At 44.0% G+C, this 19,323-nt stretch overlaps 1 protein-coding gene across 7 annotated transcripts in view; it reads left to right on the top strand.

Moving 5' to 3' along the window:
* The first annotated feature begins 4,534 nt into the window (after nt 1–4,534).
* Nucleotides 4,535–19,323, top strand: part of CALD1 (caldesmon 1) — a 184,393-nt gene continuing 169,604 nt past the window's right edge. For 2 of the 7 annotated variants that reach the window (XR_013842789.1, XM_079992390.1), the window contains exon 1: nt 4,535–4,807. The gene's annotated coding sequence lies outside the window, so the exon portion shown is untranslated. The remainder of the gene's footprint in view (nt 4,808–19,323) is intronic. The other 5 variants (XM_079992386.1, XM_079992384.1, XM_079992385.1 and 2 more) reach the window with 3 other exon arrangements.

The following is a 19,323-nucleotide window of genomic DNA, read 5'->3' as shown; positions in this document are numbered from 1 at the left end:
GGGCAGATAAAAGCCAGTCAGCCCCAGTCCCAGGTTGTGGGAGCAACGTTGTTGCTAGCCTGTTCCTGCCTGCCCCCTGTCCTGCTCTTCTGCCAGAGTTCCTGACCCCACCCGACTCCCTGCCCTGAACCCAGCTACAGCTTTGGCGGACCGCCTCCATACAGCACCATCGACCTTGGACTGGACTTGGACCTCGCCTCTTGGTTAGCCCCCGGGACCAACACAGGTAGGTAGGAAGATTCAAAGAGACATTTAAACATTCCAGTGTAGCATTCAAGTGGTGACCATTTTGCGTGTGAACTGATGGATGCACAACTGCTGATGTGCACGCTGCTTTCGGCCCTGGAAGGGTGCAGAACAGGGTAGAATGGGGCAGGGAGGGGGCAAATTGGGCTTATGCCAGACCAGTGACACATGCAGCGACCCGGAATGCAACCCTCGAGCAAATTGGGAGTTGCTTATAGTATGAAAATATTTTTTTATTCACATAATATGGATAGATATTGCTTCAAAATGAGAGCGAGGGCAAGTTGGCCAGACTGACTTGCAGAATCCAAGACCAGGACGAGCAGAAATTCCAGAAGGAACGGAGTAAATTTATTGTATATATAAATGACAATTGTAAAAATTTAAAGACACTAGCAGGACTGAAGTAATTCCTACAATGTAGACAAGTTGTAAAGAGTAAGAATGCGCGATTGGAATTGATAAGGGATGGAGGGAAGCAGTAAGCTCAACAGAGAAAAGGGGTTATATGTTGTTTAATGTATGGTTTGAAAAAAGTGTGTAAGAAAAACAATAAAAATTATTGGGGGAAAACACACAAAAACAAAACAAAATGAGAGCGAGGACATCAAGTGATACTGAAGATAATCGTAGCTGTGATCAGAATCACATTTTGAACAGAAAGCTGGAGAATACAGTGGTACCTCGAGTTAAGTACTTAATTCGTTCTGGAGGTCCGCTCTTAACCTGAAACTGTTCTTAACCCGAAGCACCACTTTAGCTAATGGGGCCTCCTGCTGCTGCTGCGCCGCCGCCGCTGCACGATTTCTGCACAATTTCTTTTCTCATCCTGAAGCAAAGTTCTTAACCTGGAGCACTATTTCTGGGTTAGCGGAGTCTGTAACCTGAAGCGTATGTAATCTGAACCGTATGTAACCTGAGGCACCACTGTAGTGCTGGCTAATCTTCTACACTTCTCCACGACATATTGTTCTAAACAAATTTTCAGCTCTGGCAAATAGAAGGCTTCTTTGTGTTGATGAAGAGATGAGAATTCAAATGAATATTAGGCCTAATATAAATGAGATTACACAGCAAAAGCAAGCTCACACCTCTCATTGAGTTTGTATACCTACTGAAGGTACAATACAGTATGTAAGTATATAATGGTATTTTGCGTAGGATTCATGTTCTTATGTGGCTGCATTGTTTTATACTTTCTGGATGCCCCTTGATCATATTATAAAGCAGTTGTGTTCTATGTTGTCAATCAAGCACTGTTCTAGGAGTTTCCTTTTTGTTCCCCCATGTATTTCTTATCAATAAAAAAAAAAAATTGGTGTGGCTGAAAGTGTGGCCCAGAGAAAAATGTTTGAGAACCACAGCTCCAGTATATTGTTTCCTGAATCAAAGTACCGTAGTTCTATGGACTTAAATACCATATTTGGGTGGGAAGGAAATTCTGCAGACTAAGGATAGATTGATAGTAGGCTTAGAAGGAAAGTGTTGTTGAAGGTGACCAGCAGTCCCGTGGGGCCAGATGACCCCTCCTTGCTCTGATTTTGGGGAAATTATTTATGGGAGGGCTGAGTTTGGGGAAATGAAGCTGCAGGCAGCTTAGGGAAGTTTTTAATGTTTGATGTTTTATTCTGTTTAATATTCTGTTGGGAGCTGCCCAGAGTGTCTGGGGAAACCCAGCCAGATGGGCTGGGTATAAATAAATAATAATTATTATTAAACAACTCAGTTTTAAAAAAGCTTGGGACTCTTAAGTATAAGAATCTGGATGTATGCTAAACTTAACAGATGTGGAGTTCAGTCTCCTGGTTCCTCTCTTGCATGTGGCCACAAGTTGACTCCTATGTCTTCAAGTTTTGAAATGAACCCATTCATATGTGACTTCATATGTGACTAACCCAGGGCATTCTGAAACGCTGGTCTGGATTAAGGAATGGATCTGCCATATTACAACTAGCATTACAGACCACAAAGTCTCCTTGCCTTGAATAATCAGGTGACCCCAGAGAGCCAATCCACATGCAACTGCCTGCTATAAACTCCAAAATATGCTGAGAACTAGCTGGTCTAGGGCCTGAGTGCCCGACAATTGCATTCTCCTTTACCATCTTGGCTCACTGACGTCAATCGGATCAAACGATACACACCCTTTTTGGCCTGGATTGATCTGTATGTGCGTGTGTTGGGGGAATGGCAACTATGAATGTATTGTTCTATCTTTCAGCAGAGAGTTAGGCAAGAGGAGCTTGGATAGTCTGATTCCCTGTGTTGGCCAATTCAGTTGGCTGGGTAACCTGAGGAGAAGGTGGGCCCCTCTCAGATCTTTTCTAGAGGCTTTCATAGTAGGCATTAGTTATTCATTTGGCACCATCAATATAAATATATGTGTTTAGAGACTAAGCAAAATATAATTCCTGTGCAGAGGAGTCCAAATTTAGACAACAGAAGTGGAATACAGAGGGAAAAAGAGAGTAGAGACGGAGGAGAATAAGGGAGCAGCGAAGGTAAGAAAAGGGAGTAAAGGGAGGAATTGAAAAGGAAAGGGAGGAATTGAAAAGGAAAGGATAACAAGGGCTTTCAGTGAGCAAATGCTTTATACATTCTTTCACTAACATGCTAAATGAGAGAATATTATTATCTCAGAAAGGAACACGATTCCTGGTTCTTCACTGGGGCGAGGAGAGAGCACTGTAAATAGTTATTGATTTAAGATACTAATTCCTACTTTATCACAAAATTCCAGGTGGCTATACATAGCCCCTCCCCATACCTGTTAACCTGAAGTTGCCTACAGAAGGGGGGAAATGGTCATAGCACCCAGCTCTCCCATTGTGTCCTTCTAAGGGGCAGCTGTTGGTGGCCCCTTCCACTATTAGGGGTAATGGTGAGTTGCCCTGAAATGCAACATGTTATCCCCACCCCCTCACTTTGTAGTTATGGAGCAGCCGTTTGCTTATGATGGATTGTGGCTGACTCAAGATATTTTGCTGCCAGGGGCAGAATAGAAAATGGCACCCTTCTCCTCAAGTCAAGCACTATGGTACACAAGGCTGACCAAGTAACGTTGGCACCCGAGCAGAAAATCCTACAAGTGACTCTCACTCTTATTGGGAAAATAACCAACAATTTGTTGCTGTTCTATGACACCCAAAGTCAGCTACAATTTTTTTCCTGATGAATTTTTGCATCTTGACTAACAGACAAATATTTTTACAAGCGATTTCCCCCCAATATTATGCATTTTGTAGGTTATTTTCACTAGTGCCTTCATTTGTTTAGACCTACTTCCCCAGTGTGTGAATTTTTGTAAACATTTGTTGGAGAACTGCATCGTAAAATTCAGAGGAGTGCAAATTTCGGAGCTCCTATGTTTTGGTTTTGCAAATAGAAAGTGTCAATTTGATAGGTTCAGCTTTAAATGTGAACTGAATTGAGTTTCTCCTGCAATCATATACAGTATGCTATATCAACCTTTTAACTGGAGACACCAAGAACTGAAGGGGAGAACCTTCTCCATGAAAAAGCATGAACTTGTCACTGAGCTGTGGCTTTTCCTTTTGGAGAGTGGGACAAATAGCTGGAATAGCTAGCCAGATATTTAGAAAGATACAATTCAACAGATGTTGTTGTCTTTTAAAAAAACCCCAACAACAATGCCATGAGAAATATGCAAGGACTATAGAGTTATTTTTTTAAAAGAGAAATCAGCGTATTTTAATAGTTGTACATGCAACTGAAAATGCTTTCTTCTCTGTTCAAAATGCTTCTAAAGCCCGCTAACTCATCTTTTTCACTCTCCCCTCCACTTTCCTTTCCCAGCAGATTCCAAATGATAAAGGAAATACTTCTAAAACATCTGGTATTCATTCCCAAAATACAGTGTCGCTGTATTTTGTTTGTGTCGAATGCCTTGCTTTTAATTTTATCCCACCTCCTCCTCTCCAAAATGAATGCATCAGTAAATATGCAGAGACTGGTTCTCTCCCCCCACCCCCGATTTCCAATATATTTCATATTTTTTTAAATATATATATATATACACACACACAAAAAAAAACCACCCTCCATTTGTGTTCAACAAGAGAGCCTCTTTCTCCAAGATTAACATTTCTTATGATTGTTCCTGACAGAGGACTTACTTTCAGAGGCCCTGCGAAGGATAACCAAAAAAGGGCATGGAGCAAGACAGTTTTGGCAGCTTGTGCGAATTTTCGGAGGTTTTTAGGTCTTGGTTTTCTTATGAGTGGCTTCCTGAGCATGCCTAGGGAATGACAGGCATCCCTTCAGGCTGGCTGACCCCACCTTTGGCTGAAGCCTAGCCATTGGCTGCTTATTAGAATAAATTGAGGACAATGCATACCACTGGCTGCCAATTTTAAACATAAGGGATATGTATTCACTTAGCACTGACTTTGGGGAGGGGCCAAGGAGAGAGTTTAGTTCCATGGACTAGGGCTTGTGGGGCTTAGACTGCCTGGGTGCTTCTTATGCTCTGCTGCTGCCGCTGGGAAACAGCCAGAGCCTCACTGCCTAGACCGGTCTGTGAACAGTTTCTGCTGCTGAGGTAAGGGCTCAATGAACGATAAATAAATCAAGAGGGCTTTTTTCTTTTTGCACTTGCACTGTGGATGATTTGCAGGAGCATTCCCATTAAAACAAACGCAAAGCAAGCGTTAGGGGTATTGCAAAGAGCGCCTTGTAGCTTTGCAATGATGCTCAGCGTTGAATTAACGGAGGAGGGATGCCAGAGTCTGATGTTTCCCAGAGATACCTTTTTAAAAATTGTATATGTGTAAGTACGATGGGTATGTTTGCACAGAATGAGACTCTGTGCAGCAGGATTTCTTACCTGTCTGTCATTGGGAGATGGATAACAACTACCCTATTAGATGGGGTGTTTTATCTCCCGTTGTAACAGGGCTGTTAATCTCCTTTTTAAAGCGTGGGGTTTTTGTTTCAAAACTTGAGGAAGAAAAGCTGCACAACTGGAAACTAGCCTCTCTGCTCCCCAGCTCGCTCCGCCTTTTTAAGAGTCCAAAACCTGGGCTCTGAAAAGCTTAGCAGCAGAGAGAGAACGCCACTAGCACAGACCTGGCAAAGCTCTGGTTAATGTTATGGATTTGATATGTTGCTGAAACAGATGTCTCGCTCCGACTGTCTTTCATAAAAGAGGAGCTTTGTTGAAAGTAGTCTCCATCCGTTTTTAGTTTTTAGCCTTCCACATGTAATGTTGCCTATTGCCAGGATGTTTCTTATGAGGGAGCCTTTCCGGTTAACAGAAGAAATGTTCATGGGTGGAACTGGCTGATAATAAAGTGAGTGTGTGTAGCTGAGCCAGACTGTCGCTCTGCAAAGACTGGAAGCAGACGTTTAAAGCACTCCTGACATGCTCTGATGACTTTGTGAGTAGAAGGTGATGATATTTTGGAAAGCACAGAATTTCTCTTAATGCTAGTAATAATGGGAGCAAAGGGGTGGAAATGTTTAAAGGAGACAATATCCTTCACCCAGAACCAAAGATAATACATGGGCATGTAGTGTTTGTTTGCTTTTGTTGAACAAAACGGCTTTCTTTTCTTTCTTTTTGGTAGCCCAAGCTTCCTTTTCTTGGTATGTGGCTGTGCCTATATTTTGTTTTTGTTCATTGTGGATCTTTTTTGCCCTGGAAAAGGGGCTATGTAGGCAAAAGCTCTCTTAAAAACATCAAGGACAAGCTACCAGGAACCTCCACTGAGCAAACACCTTTAAATTAATTTGAGATGTAGGAGAGGTGTGCTCTCCCAGGATGTGCTTTTTTCAGAAGACCATTGCGCACATTTGCATCTTTTCGGTAGACACCTAAAAATGTAATGTGTGAATCAGACATGTGTTGGGCAGTCTTTGTATCACTTGGCTACACTTGTCACAAAGGCAGCTCCCTGACCAGGGGATACCCAGTCACAAACCTGGGTTTACTGCCCCATTATGCATGGAAAGGCCCTTAGGACCACTTCACATGTTACAGTTTAGATATAACTTACAAATGTAATGTGGGAATGCACCAAGCGCTTGAATCAGACAATTACACTTGGGAGGGACTTGCAGTTGGCTGGTGGTAAGCCTAGGTTTCCCCCTGAACAATGTGTGAAATTGCCCAAGAAACAATGAATGAGATCTAAACCATCAACACAATGAAATATGCAATAGATAACACATACATCAGAATCATGTCTGTTTCATAAGGACTGCCACAGCATGCAGTTCATTAAGCAATGCTGCTTTTAAATTCCAATTCCTTTTAGCGGTGCTTACAACTTATAAGGGAGTAGAGTGCCTTGTAAGTGTTGCCTCTATGGTCCAATGTTGCCTTCAACCTACCAATCAGTTTCTTGGTCAAACTAGGCATGATGTATGAGCTCTGGGTGTGGAAATTCCAACCGCATTTCCTTAAGTTGTGATGTGACTCATGATAGTGGATCAGGGCTGCCGCACCAAGGCAGTGGATTTTTTAGCTCTTTGCCCTCCAGCTGATTTCCAAATCAACCCCGCCCCCCCCAAGCTCCTATTAATAATGAAGGGGAAAACTTATTTCCTTCCGCATGAGCATCCAGACAAGGAATGGGGCAACTGAGAAGTGGTCCAGTCCAGTCTTTCACTCCTGGCTTCTGGCAGAAAGATGGACTGGACCACTTTAACACCGAGTCATTGTCTGTATGCAGCTTAATCTTCCACACAGAGAGATGTGTACAGGCCAGGTGCATATGCAAATGCAACAGGGGCACTTTGGATGCTGAAGCAGCATAATTTAATATCCTGACTTCAGCTGATTTTGCAGTGGATCTGATTTGCAAGTGAGTGAATGGGGATGGTTGCAGAAAGGGATTGACAAGGTGCTGAATTTGCAAACGGGTCATTGGCAACAAGTGTGCTTCCTCCCCACTTTTCCCAGAAATTGGATATTTGGATCATAGGAGCCAAATGATAGGAGCTGAGGGATCTTTGGCCCCCCAATAACATTTTTGAGGAAGCTGCACCTCCCCAAAGTTGATGGGCATTGCCATTCAAATGGTGTGTGTACACTGCGTCATGTGATTGATTGGGCAGGGCTTACCTGCTCCCACCAATATTTTATTCATGTGGGCACCCCTGATCTGAATGAAATACGCTGACAATTGCATGCATGTGGAGAACCCTTTTTATGATTCACATCCAGCTGGAAGCACCTTTGTTAATAAAACAATAAAGGCTTTGTTCTGTAATAATTAAGGGCCAAAGCAGCTCTGGAATCAGGAATATTTCTCTCTCCAATTTGGATCAGGGACATAGTGCTGGTGCGGGAAGGGTTAAGCATGATCTTACTTGCAGTCATTTTTCACGTTTAACCCCTCTGCAACCTCTTTGCAGGTATCAGTATGCCCCCCCCCAATGTGGCAAATAGCAAATTGGGAGGGGTGTATGTGTCAGCACTGCAATGCAGTTGGCTCAGCGTTTGGTTGCCCAATGTGGTTACCTTTAAGAACTGCAGGTTGGAACATTTGGGCAATGAAGTGATCTCAGGTTCTGGACTGGCTCCACCCACCCAAGCTGGTGAGGAAGGACTATAAAAAACTTCCTGTTTGGTCTGAAGCCTTGCCTGAGCAACAATGCTTTCCTAATTCTGGTATGTTTCTGCACAGTGCTTGGTGAGAACCCATTGTCCCTTGATGAGGGCTGATCTCCTTTCCCCTCTGAATTGTTGCCTACAGCTCAGCAATTTTAACTGGGGGTGAAATTATGGCATATTGGCACACAGAGAGTTAACTCTTCCACATCCTGCACTGTAATCCCAGTCCGAATCACACTTGTTTTTAAGTTTAAATAAATAAATGTGAAGATCCTGAGTGTGGGTCCTCTGCATTGTACCAAGACGTCCCTTCAGTGTCGAGCTGTGTGCCCCCTCCTGTTATTTCTGTTTCAAAGCCTTTGGCAGGAAGATGAGGGAAGGGGTCACAAGGCTGTAGCTATAGCACTGGAAGTTAGAATGGTGCATATTCAGATTGTATGCCTTTGGTCAGAATGTGTTGTTCATATTAACTTTGGTTTGCAAAAAATCCTTAGTATTTGCGGACGTTAACATATTTTCAATTATTTTCCTGTGATGTGGGTACTAATGGATCGATGACGAAAGTGGACCCTTCGGGTTCTTAGGAGAGGTGTGTTTTGGTTTGTGTATTCGGTCGGCATCCCTCTTAATGGACAGTCCAGCAGGTTCTTCTCAGAAATATCTCGCCAAACACCTTTGTCACCTTGTTGGGAATATGAATTTCTCCAGCTCATAATGCTTGGATGTATTTCAAATGGAGCACAGCTTCAATTAGAAGTTATTATCTGGCTCAGAATGTGATAGAAGATTGTTCACATGTACGATCCATGACCCCATCAAAAACACTGCCTGTTTTTTGTCTGAATCGTAGTTCTGCAAAAGGCCTCCAGAAGCTGTTTTTAGGCTCCAAGAAACTGCAGCTCTTCAGCAATTAGCACCAGGCGTGGCTTGGGAAAGAACCCAAGTCTCCAGAGCTAGAAAAAGAAAGCTCATAAATAACTGTTTTGAGTCAAGCTGAGTGGAGTTCACCTCTGACCAGTTCTTCATTTTCTGGTTGGGTGCCACAGAAATTGCAGCTTAGCTCAGACCTTCTCTGTATCTATAAGGAACTGCATTGGTGTTCCCTCCCTCATTGTTGTTGTTGTTTAGTTGTTTAGTCGTGTCCGACTCTTCGTGACCCCATGGACCAGAGCACGCCAGGCACTCCTGTCTTCCACTGCCTCCCGCAGTTTGGTCAAACTCATGCTGGTAGCTTTGAGGACACTGTCCAACCATCTCATCCTCTGTTGTCCCCTTCTCCTTGTGCCCTCAATCTTTCCCAGCATCAGGGTCTTTTCCAGAGAGTCTTCTCTTCTCATGAGGTGGCCAAAGTATTGGAGCCTCAGCTTCACGATCTGTCCTTCCAGTGAGCACTCAGGGCTGATTTCCTTCAGAATGGAGAGGTTTGATCTTCTTGCAGTCCTTGGGACTCTCAAGAGTCTCCTCTAGCACCATAATTCAAAAGCATCAATTCTTCAGTGATCAGCCTTCTTGATGGTCTAGCTCTCACTTCCATACATCACTACTGGCCCTCCCTCATTACTGTGTGCCATTTGCATAGATTCGAAGGCCTGCAAAGGGCATCCTGTATTGTACTTCTAGAGCTTTATGGTGCAGAAATGCCACATGGTGGGGGACTGTGCACAGCTGGGGTTCGTTATCACATGGAGTATCTGTGCATGCATAGCTCTACTAACACACAGAGGTGCTCCTTTTTTAGGTCTATGGGTCTACATGTGAAGGTCATGGGCAGAGCCAGCGGTGTGGTCCCAATCTTCCTTCCCATCACCCTCCTCCACATTCCTTCTACCCAATGAGAATATTTGAACAGGGCTTTTCCTATCATTAAAATAATGAAAGCTGTGATTTTCAAGGTGCTGAATGCTATGTTCTGTACAAGCTCCAGCGCTTCTGTGGAACACACACAGTGCTTTTGAAGTCTGTTGGTTTCAATGGGGTTTTTTTCTTTTTGTTTTAGCAAACTGGACTTCCTCAGGAGTTTACATTTATGGAGTTCTTTCCTTCCAAGTAATATGAATGTGGAGGCGGAAAGTTTATCTAGGGACAATTGAGGGATTTAGTCCTTGTGAATTCCTATATGAAATGGCCTTATCAGGATCTCATGGACTAATGTGCAGCTCGGGATTTAGGCATCCAACAGATTTTCCACATCTCCAAATTCTGCAGTTCCTGGACGTTCATCTGTCAAAATACTCACTGAAATATGTATTTTGGAAGGAGTTTTGTTTTTGCATTAAAAAAATAAATAAAAATCAGATGAATGTGGAAACAGACTGGAATCAAATTATGGGTGAAAACATGAGAAATGTATAATGACTAGAAGTCGGCAGATTCAACCATCCCTAACCTGGAGGAAGGATGTGAAATTGGCAGCATTCCCTGAGTAGCAAAGGTAGCCTGCGTTTTTGTGACAGTCTCCGTTCTCAGGGACTTGGTGAACGGCAAGCAGCCTGCGCAACTGGCAAGGCCAAAGGGAGCATCCTTGTCTCACCAGGCTTTCCAAGCAGAGGAGAGCCTAAGGCACAGATGGGAAACCTGTGCTCATTCTGCCCGGACACTGAGGTCCAGCTCTGAGGGCCTTCTGGCGGTTCCCTCGCTGCGAGAAGCCAAGTTACAGGGAACCAGGCAGAGGGCTTCTCAGTAGTGGCACCTGCCCTGTGGAACGCCCTCCCACTAGATGTCAAAGAGAAAAATAACTACCAAACTTTTAGAAGACATCTGAAGGCAGCCCTGTTTAGGGAAGCTTTTAATGTTTCATAGGTTATTGTATTTTAGTGTTATGTTGAAGCCGCCCAGAGTGGCTGGGGAAACCCAGCCAGATGGGCGGGGTATAAATAATAATTATTATTTTCCACTTCAAGAGCCACATTCTTTTCTGGATAACCTTCCAGGGTCCACATGCCACTGGTGGACAGGGCCAGGAAGTAAATAACACATCCCTCTCTATCCAGGAAAGCAAAGAGGCATCACCAGAGTTCATGGACAGGCTACACCCTTCTGTAGCCTTCGACCTAATATCATGGAGGTTGCTAGGAGAGGGAAAATGGGGTGGAAGAAGTAGCAAAAAGATGGGGGAAGAAGGGAGAAGATGGAGAAAAGAGGCAAAACAACAACAACAAAACCCTGAAAAAGGAGTGCCCTCTCCACTTTTAACCCATTCCTGCCCACTGCTGGCTTTGCTTTAAATATCAGCACCAACAGAACGAGACCACATATGCACACGCAAAACTTGGGCATCAGCCTTAACTTAGGAAGGCTGATTATTCTTCGGGAATGAAATTTGAAGCGCTATTTTTTAATTGATGAGACTAGAATTTGTGATCTGAGCAACTGGAACGAGGACAGGCTGCTGTGGGAAAGTACCCTACTTGGAAAAGCTTTTGCTCTGTGGAAACTTCCACTACATATTTCAATGCTCTGCTCATACCGATAATAAATAAGGGTCCTCTGAGAGCCGCTGCGCAGGGTGTAAAAACAAGACAATAAGCAACCCGCCCGTTTGCACATTCATTGGTTGGATGTCCTTAAATAGGAAAAAAGGGGGAATAATGGAAATTGGCTCATAGAACTGTGTAGAACACCATGTCTAGTCATAAATAATTTTTAGCTTGGAACTACCCAGAGCTTGTGGGATACATCAATATGTATGCATGCCCCCCTCACCCCCGCCACACACACAGATTGACAAGTTACAACGAAACCCCAAACAATGCTGGGAATATTGCCCTTAAGAATCTGGTAACTCAGACTTGTCAGGAACTTTATATTGTAGTTTTAAAGAACACAAAGGACAGAAACAACAGATTTACGAGGCAAACTTTCTTCGCACCAGCTAATCCGTGGGGAAATATGATCAGCATTGCCATAAAACACGTTTGTAAATAAGCAATTCCGCAGGCCTGGGATTTTGGAGGGGGCTTTTGAAACGTGCCCCCTCTCCTTTTTAAGAACACAATTACTGGGTCATATGCATGACCCATCTCATCCACTAGTTTATTTCCAAGCGTGGCTGTTGGTAGATTTGACAGGGAAAGTGTTCAAGAACATGGAGCAGGGAGTTAAGCCAAATGTTCAGGGGTGTTTTGAGGACAGACTTGATGGGAGAGAAACGGAATCACATGGCCATTCTGAAAGGAGAGGGAATAAAGAATAATAAGCAGGGTCCTTGTGGAAGTATATTGGAGGAGCACAGGTCACAGGAAGGGTATAATGAGAAATAAGGTGGTGAGGGGAGATTGTAGGACAAGTACATTGAGGGGTTTAAGGGACAAAAGCTTGAACTGGATGCAAATGGGGTTTGAGGAAGGGGTTCCGATGGTTTGATCAACCATCGATATGCGTGCCTTTTATTTTTTTAAAGGGTGAACAGATAGTATATGTTGAAAATACTCACATTACTCAGGGGGGTTTTTTGTTTGATTGCAAAATTGCTTGGAAAATGCTTAACCATTATTATTATTATTATTATTATTATTATTATTATTATTATTATAGCTCAGTGACCCCAGTGATCTTGAGCCTCTCTTGGTTTTTGAGCAGTACACCTGTTCTGGAAGTGAGATTTTATTTTTTTATTTTTAGTATTTTATTTTCAATTTTTCTAATAACAATTTTCTTACACATAGAAATCCAATCCAAATTTGCATTGATTGACTCCCCCCTGCCCCAGTTTCCAATTTTTTATTTTATATTTTTCATTGCATCTAATTATTTTCCCCAATTAATTTCCAATTATTTTTCACATCATAATCCGGCCTTCAGCTCATAAATGCTGCAGCAATCCTGCTAATGTTTCCACGTTCTTGCAGTGTTCTTTAAATTAATCCACAAAGTTTTTCCAATCTTGATTAAATGAAATGGAGTTGAGATTTTAAATCTGAACCATCTTCCAGTTCCACACAAGCAACTCCTAAGCATGAGATCCTAGCCCTCAACCACGAATAATCTGTACTGGCAATGATCCAGTGAAGCTGGAGACACTTCCATACTCTGTTGTAGCCTTCCTCAACCTGTGTGCTGGCTGATGCTGATGGAAATTGACATCTGGAGAGGGCACCAGGCTAGGGAAGCTTGCTCTCTTGCTTGAAATATTCTTCTGAGGCAACAGTTGGCATCGCTCACTTTTCCAGCTTGAAAATAATCACAATAACCTTTCCGTTCAGCTTGCTCACGTTGACAGCTGCCTCCCGAAGCTTCGGTTATCAAAGTGGCTTCAAACCTTTCCGGCGTTCAAGTGCCTCAGAGCTCCTGCCTGGCTCACTGTCTCCTTTGCTCCTGAGTGGCCCTGGGGGAGACAAGGAGGTGTCCGATTTCCTATGAAGGAACCAGGAAAATCCCACAGCGTGGTTTGGCGATCACACAGGGTCCCCAGACATTTCACCATCTATTGATCCCTGTGCCACCACTTTATTTCTTGCTGCCACCACCCTACCTGGTACAATATTGAGTCCAGTCAGGGTTAAATTGGAACATAAACTTCTGTTTATTTATTGCAGTTTAACAAGCGTGTGGTTTCATAAACGGTATTGGTCCATTACAATCATGGGGTGCCTATCCAGATCTATAACTTCCGCTACCTGCTCTCACTCACTAAACCACCTCTCAAATGTCTTCTTAGTTCCTAAATGTTCCTGACTCAGCTTATTTCGCTAGACTAACTCAACCTACCCACAGACTCTATTCCAATTCACTCCCACTCCAACCAACCACCCAAATCCCAATGAACTGTCCCTCTGCCCCTCCCAGAGCTGGTTTTATAGTCCCTCTGACTCCACCCCTGGGTTCTGATTGGGTAACCTGTTTAACTATTTCACCTCCAGCACTCTCATATGTTAACGTCACACGGGGATGCCTGGATCTAAATCGTTTTTTGGGGTTGCTGGTGGCACAGAGGTTTCTGGGTAGTGGTGGTGTAGATAGGTAGATAGAAAGGGGCAAGATTTTAGATATGGGTGCATGGAAAAAATCAAGACACCTTGTGCTCTGCTCCTCCTTTCTTCCCACCCAGGGCAGCCCAGCTGCACCTCAGAGCTGGCACGTCACACCAGGCAGGGCCTTGACAGGGGCAGCTTCTCCTCCTCTTTGCCCGCTCTTCAGTAACCACTATCAGCTGCCCAAGGGAGGAGACAACAGAGGGGCCACAGGATGCTCCCCTATATCTTCCACTGCTGCTCAGGACAAGCATGGCTCACCCCAAGCTCGGTGGCGGCGGCACTGGTGGGGAAAACAGGGACATTTCAGGATCAAATCAGAAGCCAGGATGGTTTTTTGTAATTCTGGGTCTGTCCCGGGAAAATAGGGACACTTGGAGGGTGTGGGATAGTCTGCCTCTGAAAACCAGATACTGGGAACAACAAACAGCTTAGGGGATCTACGAAATGCTGAATTAACAATACCCTTTGGATTTCATGGGACCTGTAGGTATATTTAGAGCCAAGGTCCTAATGCCCAAAGATGGCCCCGTTTTTACAATTTTTTTAGGAGACTTCTGTTTAATTTCCTTGGCAGTTACCACGTTGACCACAGAAAGGCACAAGTATTCGGCAAACAGATTCTTCAATCAGTAAGTAACTTGTGGTTAGGATTTAAGAGCTTTTCGGTCCCGTTTGTAAACACCTGAGCCCATCATTAACAGGTCAAGGATAACTGGAGCTTTGGAGCACTTTTTATGTACCTAGGAAGGCTCAGTGTAAATACAGCAGTTCATAAGAGGCAGGCCTGCGAAAGTCATGAGCCCTCGAACTGAATAAAGCCTGTCAATCATGTCTCGCGGGCTGCAAGGTCCCCTAGATTGTGGAATTTGAGGAGGACTGCGAAAAGAGAAATCTTAGAGACTTCCTCTTGGGCTGCTTAGGGGCTGGTTTTGGTGTTTTTGGCTCAGTGGCTCATAAGTTGTGGAGGCCTGTGACAGGGAGAGAGAAACAGAGAGACAGAGGACAGAAATTAAGACTGGGTGAAAATGTCTGCCTTTCCAATTTCCCCACTACTGTATAATTTCAGGGAGGAGTGGGTGGGTGGGTGGAAAGGTGACAAAGCTGGCAGAAAATTTACCACGGACTCAGCTACATTAGTAGAAAACAACAACAGCAATTTCAATGTGCTATAAACATGCAACACCAGATGGCGCTGGAGAGCAGGAAATTTTAAAACGCAATTTTCCATAGGGATTTTTTCCCCTGTGTTAAAATGATCTAATTTCTGACTTATTTATAGCGTTCCCCTCCGCCCCCCCGAGTTTAGATCCACCCCATGAGTGCTGACAGTCTTTCCAGGAGTCATGGCAATTGCGAGCTGCCATTTTTTCTCCAAGGAGTTCCTAAAGCAGGGGTAGGGAATCTCAGGCCTAGGAGCTGAATGCTGCCTTCCAAGACTCTCTGGGCCTTGGGACTTTCTCCACACCGCATACCACCCTGGCTGTCTGCCCTCTACCCAGGGCTTAGCCCTCACTGGTCTTGCTTGAATGTCATTGCCTGTCAGGACTGTGTCACTGAACTCTGATAATGCCTTTTGCTTGCCTGATGGAAGGTTGAGAGTGTGAAGAAACTTGCCCAGTGTATAAAAACATTTATATTTATTGCTACACCCGCTTTGGCCACTGGCATGTGGCTCCTGGAAAATTGCCCAGAAGGGAATGCCCTCCTCAGACTGAAAATGGTTCCCATCCCGACCTAGGTTAAGGTTCTAGGCCTAGTTTTGTTCTCACAGTTTAAGACAGAGTATCTCCTTTGTCTCCAAAAATTCACAAATGAGATTCAAGCAGTTTATTTGAGTGAAATGTGAGACCAGTTTCCTGCTTTGAAAAAATATTTATGGGTTGTTGGTGGGTTTTCTTTTCGCTCTTCTTCCGGTTATTTGACCCTAAAATAATGGCAAGGCCATCACAGCATATGTGCATCAGACTCCACATTGTAGCAGTTAAAAGCATTCCTGTAAAAAAAAAAAAAAAGTTTTTTGAGCTCCCAGAGTGTCAAATACCATCTTGCAATGAACTTAGAACCTTGATTGGACTGACACACAAGGAATTTTTATTCTCCGGTCATGATCCTGTACTTCAATTCTTAGATTCCAGTTCCATATTTTATGGTATCTGTCATATTTTGGGCTCTGTGTCTTAATTAAGATTAACTTAACTGCTTGGGCTTCTGGAGTATCCTCACTTAGATTCTCTGTTTTTTCCCTCTCTGAGTGCCCTTTCTCTAAATCACAATTCTTAATAATTCTTAATAACTATTAGCAGCAGTTGGGACGCAGGTGGCGCTGTGGGTTAAAGCCTCAGCGCCTAGGGCTTGCCGATCGAAAGGTCGGCGGTTCGAATCCCTGCGGCGGGGTGCGCTCCCGCTGCTCGGTCCCAGCGCCTGCCAACCTAGCAGTTCAAAAGCACCTCCGGGTGCAAGTAGATAAATAGGGACCGCTTACCAGCGGGAAGGTAAACGGCGTTTCTGTGTGCGACTCTGGCTCTGGCTCTGGCTCTGGCCAGAGCAGCGATGTCACGCTGGCCACGTGACCCGGAAGTGTCTCCGGACAGCGCTGGCCCCTGGCCTCTTAAGTGAGATGGGCGCACAACCCCAGAGTCTGTCAAGACTGGCCCGTACGGGCAGGGGTACCTTTACCTTTACCTTATATTAGCAGCAGTTGGAACAGAACTAAATTCCTAGGAATAATACACATTTCGCTGCGAAGTCCTTCAAAATCATTTATTGATTTGTGACAATTATATACACCCCACCTTTCAGGATGCCAGTTCTCCCAAAGTATTTGTAACATGACCAGGTACTCAATGTCTTCTCGTTCTCTTGGGATTCTTGCACCAAGGCAGTTGCGAGTGTGTGTGCGTTGGGTGGCTGGAGTCTAGTGGTCTGTCTTTTCTGCCTGCCTCCAGCAGACATTTGTGCTGCTTCATATTTCAAGATCTTGCTCATTACTGGGTTTTAATTGACTACACATAGGAGTGGCTAACTCACAGCCTGTGTGCCTTATGCAGCCCGTTGCCCAGGAAAAAGTGGCCAGCCAGCCCCTGTGGTTTTAGTGCCTCATTTGATAGGGAGGTAGGCCTCTCTCCCTGTTCTTCAGAGAGTCATCTCCAAAGAGCAAGAGGAGCTCTTTATCTCCTGAAAGGGAGATAAAAACCCTTCTGCCTTTTCTTTAGAGATCTCCTCTAAAGGGCAGCCAAAGGGATCTTCTATCTTCGGTCTTTAGGACTAACTCCACTGTACTGAGATTTGAAGTGAAGTCCTTTTCCCTGCTCTTTAAGATTAAAAGGCAGCATTTCTCCCTCCCCTCTTTTAGAGGCGGAAACGCTGCCTTTTTGTATAAATCCTGAAGTAGATCTGTGTAGAAACTGAAGGAGAGAATCTGGGAAGTGCTGGTTACATGTGCCCTTGCACCTCTGTATGTGCATGCATGACTATTCATGTGTGTGAGAGGGATGGAGAGGGGAGTATTCTGTTGTGTGCTGTGTTTTTTTCTGGGGGTACGCATACCCCTAAACATTTTGTGAATCTAAGTTTGGGCTCATCGAGGGGCAGTATTTCAATATGAGTAGGAAAATGAGAGTACAGTGGTACCTCAGGTTACAGACGCTTCAGGTTATGCGATTTTGGGTTGCGCACTGCGCCGAACCCGGAAGTACTAGAACAGGTTACTTCTGGGTTTCAGCGCTCGCGCAGAAGCGCTAAATCACACTTCACGCATGCTGAGAAGTGCCGAACCGCAACCCGCGTGTGCGCAGATGCGGCACTGCGGGTTGTGAACGCTGTGGGTTGTGAATGTGCTTCCTGCACAGATCATGTTCACAACCTGAGGTTCCACTGTACCCCTAAACATTTTTTTTAAGAAAAAAAGCACTGGTCATGTGTGTGATGGATGAATGTGTGTGTGTGTGGTTTGTAAGTGTCATGTGCATGTGGGCATACATTGGCGACTCCAGCTGCTGACCAAATTGGTAGCTGACCATCAATAGATATCACAGATGTTCGATTTTTGAGGTGAATAAGATGCTAAAATACGGTACTTAATTGTTCCTCCATGATCTCCTTACAGCTCCTTTTAATGGTTTAGTCAAAAGTTTCATCCTTATTCTAAGGCTGTAGCATTAACATATTGGCTCTATTTGGGGACAATAAAATGCTATAGTTTATTGTTACGGGAATCAGTTTAGGTAAGCGTTGGTTTTGCATGCTCTTCCACTCCTTTCTCCTCCTCTGGTACAGACATGATCAGAATCTTTGCTTGCCTTTCTGATTAACCACAGTTTAGTGTTACATCCCAAACTCATCTTTACACAGTCATCTAATCCTAAGCACTTATTTCTTAGTAGATGATCTAGAACTGTACTAACTACTTAAATAACACCACCGTTAAACATTCATTATCCTCCTCACCATTTTATTAAGAATGTTCCCATGGTGATCCTTTGAAGTCTTAACCAAAGAATATGATTCTGTATAACATTTTGCAAGTTCACTCAGTAGTTGCTTCTCTTTCCACTTTGATTCCTTCTCTTGTTTATATAGGCAAAATCAGTGTTTTCCTCTTAGCTTGTTTTGTTCTCTGTGCCAAAATCTTCCCAAGTTTGTTCCCACACTAAAAAATAGTTCTGCAAAAGCCAAATTTTATCTATCTCAACCTTTATACTTATACAAATATGTCAGGGTATCATCTTTGCCTATTTTTTGCGGTGCTTTAAGTGTTGTTAATCTTTTTACATTAGTTCTCTTTCCCCGTTAGTTTCCTTCCATTCCTAAAAGCTGCAACAGATGCGAAAAGCCCTCTTGCAAAAACTAGAAATTAAACACGTCTGATGTCATACAGTATTAACTTGCAAGAAGTGGTTGTATTCTTCCTTTACTTGCTTAACTCATCCACACTTCCATTTGACCCTTGATTTATAGTCATGAGTCTGAGAGGTTCCTTTTTTTGTTGTCCCGTCTCTTTCCCTGGGAAAAACCTGTGATTTACCTGAAGTAGGGGCCATATTCACACCCTGCACTTAAAGAACTATTGATACTGATTTAACTATCTTCTTCCCCCAGAGAATTCTGGGAGTTGTGGTTTAAGAGTGCTGAGAATTGTTAGGAGACCCCCATTCCCCTCACAGAGCTACAGTTCTCTGAGCAGTTTGACAACCAATTGCTCTTCCCAGCAAAATTTAGGAATTGAAGCTCTGAGAGGAGAATAGTGTGCTGTGGGTTAAACCACAGAGCCTAGGACTTGCTGATCAGAAGTTCGGCGGTTCGAATCCCCGCAACGGGGTGAGCTCCCGTTGCTCGGTCCCTGCTCCTGCCAACCTAGCAGTTCAAAAGCACGTCAAAGTGCAAGTAGATAAATAGGTACCACTCTGGTGGGAAGGTAAATGGTGTTTCCGTGCTCTGTTCTGGTTCACCAGAAGCAGCTTAGTCATGCTGGCCACATGACCTGGAAGCTGTACGCTGGCTCCCTCGGCCAGTAAAGTGAGATGAGCG

This window comes from Podarcis cretensis (genome assembly GCF_951804945.1).
Source record: "Podarcis cretensis genome assembly, chromosome: 10".
NCBI classification, from domain to species: domain Eukaryota; kingdom Metazoa; phylum Chordata; class Lepidosauria; order Squamata; family Lacertidae; genus Podarcis; species Podarcis cretensis.
The sequence above is the reverse complement of the archived record's forward strand: the minus strand, read 5'-3'. Positions and strand labels throughout refer to the sequence as shown.